Below are 4,887 nucleotides of genomic sequence, written 5' to 3' on the forward strand. Positions count from 1 at the left end.
CCTCATTCTCAAACCACAAGTTATAGTCAATGTCAGAAGTTGTTTTTCCCAACGCTGTACTCATCTGCACATCACACTGTACTTATCATCACCAACAGGACCATGACCATGGTATCACTAGTGCTAAGAAGACTGGAGTATGCAAATAGCCTGTGCCTCAGACTCCCAGAGTACATCATGCAAAAATTACCAAGAGTACAAAACACGCCAGCACGACTACTCCTCGGAATGAAAACATTCAAACATATCACCCCTGCACTATACCTGCTTCACTGGCTCCTCATGAAGAAAATAATATATTTGAAAACAGCACCTACATCACCCACTGCACTTACCCTGGAGAGAACCCAGTGTCTTTCACAAAGGAAGTCTAGCAGAAGCCTGACAATATGGCCACTTCACTAACTCCCACTAAAACCATCACCCCTCTTATCAGAGGCGCCCTCCTTAGTAGCCCATGCTACAACCATAGCAGACCTTATACTAGACGAAAAGCTGGACTTCTTAGCTATCACTGATTCCTGGCTCCATGCAGCTGCAGGCCCAGCCCTTATGTTAGCCATCCCAGAAGATTGCACTATACTCAGATCCGACAGAACAGAATACAGAGGCGGAGGCCTCGTCATAATTGCCAAAACTCATCTAAACATGAAACTTGCCACCTCGGACAATTCCAATTCCTGCAAATCGCTAATTGCCAATTCCCAAATCCTCGCCATTCACCCCCTCGCCCGCTAGGCACATTTGAGGAGGACCTCATATCCATCCTCACCAACAACTTAAAGACCACGTCCCAGAGCCTTCTCCTAGGAGATTTTAGCCTAGGCATTAAAGACCCCAAAGATCCTCATGCCACTCTTATTGACAACATCTTATCTGAGTTAGGATGTGTCCAAAGAGTGACCCTCCCCATCCACATTAAGGGGACGACCCTTGACTGGGTGGTGGACTATAATTGCTTGGTCTCCATAACCGCCATCTCCCCCCAGCTCTGGTCTAACCATCATCTCCTTACCTTTGCTCTTGAGGCAACGACCCCGGCTACCGCCAACAACTCACTAGCCCCAGCCATCCCAACGAGAAATAAGAAAAATATTACAGCTGAAAATCTCATCCCCCTTATTCTCCCGACCTTGAACACATTCTCAGAAATGTCGAATCCCCACACCCTTGTAGATGAACACCAAAAAATCAGCTCTAGACTCCATTGGTCCACTAAAACGTAGAAAAAGCAAACCTAAAAGACACCTGAAGATATGGTTCTCCCCCTACATAAAATCTCTCAGATTTGAAAAGCGCAAAAGTGAACAGACATGAAGACAATCACCCTCTGATAACAATAAGACAAACACTAACAAAATAACCGCTCTCTACAAAAAAGAAATCATAATTGCCAAGCAAGAGTCCTACAACTTGAGAATATTGCAAGCTAACTCCAGCATAAAAAATTATTTACTATACTGAAAGAGCTGGAAACACCCACTCCAGTCCCTGACACGTGTGAAAGACAATTGTACCAGCATCCAAAATGCCCTCTCTAATAAAGTTGCAGGCCTACAAATCAAAGTCAATAACAAGAAAGAATCCCTCTCCTGCACCACCCGTGTAGCCAACACCACCCCGCCCTCCCAAATTCCTACACCAAAACCACCACTTCGCTTCAGCTTCTCCAAAGTATCCACGCTAGAGGTCAAAAAAATCATTCTCACCCTCAAAGCATCGAACAGCCAGGGTTACCCCTGCCCCTCACAAATCATCAAAGGCGCAGCTAGAGACCTCTCACCTTTCATCACCAAGCTCATCAATTCGTCCTTCTCCTCAGGTACCATCCCCAGTAACCTCAAAGAGTCATGGGTTCTCCCTCTTCTCAAAAATCCTTTCTTAGACCCTTCAATACCCACGAACTATAGACCCATCACCACCATCCCATTCCTGCTTAAAATACTAGATAAGACAGCCTATCTTCAAACACAACACTACTTAGAAAAAAAACACCTCTTGGGAATCCGTCAGTCGGGCTTCAGACCTCAACACGGGACTGAGACAGCACTCATTAACCTTAAGGCACATTGTGATACACTCAGAGACAATGGGAAAACTGCTCTACTACTTCTACTTGACCTTTCAGCTGTATTTGATTTAGTAGACCACAAAATTCTTTGCAACCACCTAAACTCGGCAGCCCACTTCTCGCAAGAGGCTATCGTTGGGATTCAATCCTTCCTCAACAACAGGTCTATGTGTGTCTTTCTACCTCAGCATCCGCTGACCCTATCCCCATCACCTGCGGGATTCCCCAGGGCTCATGCGTCTCCCCCACCCTATACAACGTGTTCAAAAAGCCCCTGTTCGATGATCTCAATGGTCTAGGTATCACCTACACCAACTATGCTGATGATACCCAGATCCTCATCCCGTTGACAGGAGATTACGACAAGGATTTGGCCTTGGTGAAAAAGGTGTACCTCATCATACAGGCATGGATGGCCTCTCACTGTCTATGTCTGAATTATGACAAGACTGCGCTCATTATCCTTGGCACCACCCCCAACTTAAACAAACTGAATCACAAATATGCTAAAATAAAATAAATGGCAATACTATTAATGTAGCCAAAGAAGTTAAAATGCTAGGTGTCTGTCTAGACGCCACCCTATTCTTCTGCAAACAGGTCAGCTCCATGGCCTCCTCCACATCCTACACCTGTAAATTAATTAGAGCAGCTAAACCTTTCCTCTCGACCCAGAGCTGCACTACTCTAGCCAGTGCCCTAATCCTGTCAAAACTGGATTATTGTGACTCCTTATATGTTGGAGCAAAAAAATATATTGCAAACAAATTCCAGAATTTGCAAAATAACGCTCTCAGAGCAGCTCTGAGCATCTCCAAAAAAGTACACATTTACAACACTAGGAGAGCCCACAACTGGCTCACCACAACTGACACAATCATGCTCAAGGTAGCATCACTGATGCACAAATGCCTCAATAATGCAGCCCCTCACGACCTTGTTGACAGATTCAAGAGATACACCCCCAACCGATCCACCAGAACTGCGAATTCCAACCTACTCACAGTGCCCAGATTTAAACGATCCAAAACTGGAGGTAAAACCTTCCAGGTGAAAGCGGCCCAACACTGGAACTCCCTGCCACCCACCTTAAGAACACCCCAAACCCTCATTTTAGACGTAATTATATTCAGTGGATAAAGGAAAATGACGGTTAACCGCACCCCTGCATGCCTCCCGTGTATATTTTTGTAAATTGCTTTTAATGTATCTGCCTTGTTCTCGCACCTGTATTACAACAGTATGTACATAACTGTAAACTATTGTACAGCAATGTAACCAAGCTGAGAATATCCTTGTTGCTCCTGCGCCCTGATACCCTTGGGTCTGGCGCGCATTACAAATGAATAAAACAAACAAATAAACACCCTCACTGTGATGTCGCTCATTGCTGATCCTGTTCTTTGTGTCTCATTCCCAGGATGAGAAACCAGCAGGCAATGGCATTAATACACTCTATATGCTCCTTCACCCTCTTAAGTTTCTGCCGTTGCTTTCCCTATGTTCGTTCATGCACACAACCATTATAATGCCTCCTCGCTATACCTCACCGGCTCTTCTCACAGCTGGCGCAGCCCTCAGGTTCGCTAAGCGCGGCTTTGCCAGCAGAAGGCCAGGGGCGTAGGAGACACATAAAATCTGGGGGACAATGGACACCTTGGGGACTTTGCTACAGACACAAACCAATCCATATTCAAACTGACATAAGGCAAGTCCAGCCGATTGCTGAAGACTTATAGCTCTGATAAACACATATGTTTAATACATTTGAAAAGAAAACCCCTGCAATAAGGGCAAATTTAAAAAACTATGCCACAATATGTGAAGCTGATTGTAAACACGTTTTCATCAAAGCAGTGTTAGACAAATAAAAACATCCACTCACCAATAAGCACAGAGAGGTTGATCCATTTCTTTTAGGGCCATAAACAGATAGTATATGTCAGTGTGTGTTATATGTGTGAGTGGCTTCCCAGAAAGATGTGGTTTCTATGTCCCTGCACATAGGGCTCGTCCTAGGATTTGTGGTGCCTTTACTTACCTGATTCGATTTGGCAGCCTCCGCTGCACCACATGCCTACTTGTATCTTTACCTACCTAATTGGACTTGACAGCCTGTTCTGCACCACTTGCCTAATTGTATCACTACTTACCTCATTTGACTTGGCAGCCTTGCGCTGCACCACTGCCTAATTGTACCTTTACCTACCTGATTCGCCTTGGCAACCTGCGCTGCACCACTTGCCTAACTGTACCTTTACCTACCTGATTCGACTTGACAGCCTGCGCTGCACCACTTGCCTAATTGTATCACTACTTACCTCATTTGACTTGGCAGCCTTGCACTGCACCACTTGCCTAATGGTACCTTTACCTACCTGATTCGATTTGGCAGCCTGCGATGCACCGCTTGCCTAATTGTACCACTATATAACTGATTCGACTTGGCAGCCTGCGCTGCACCACTTGCCAAATTATACCTTTACTTACCTGATTCGACTTGGCAGCCTGAGCGGCACCACTTGCCTAATTGTACCTTTACTTACATGATTCGGCTTGGCAGCCTGCGCTGCACCACTTGCCTAACTGTACCTTTACCTACCCTATTCGAATTGGCAGTCTGCGCTGCACCAATTGCCTAATTGTACCTTTACTTACCTGATTCGACTTGTCAGCCTGCACTGCACCACTTGCCAAATTATACCTTTACTTACCTGATTCGACTTGGCAGCCTGCGCGGCACCACTTGCCTAATTGTACCTTTACTTACATGATTCGGCTGGCAGCCTACACTGCACCACTTGCCTAATTGTACC

The sequence above is a fragment of the Ambystoma mexicanum genome, chromosome 2q (assembly GCF_040938575.1).
Source record: "Ambystoma mexicanum isolate Mex_15411 chromosome 2q, UKY_AmexF1_1, whole genome shotgun sequence".
Classification (NCBI taxonomy): Eukaryota; Metazoa; Chordata; class Amphibia; order Caudata; family Ambystomatidae; genus Ambystoma; species Ambystoma mexicanum.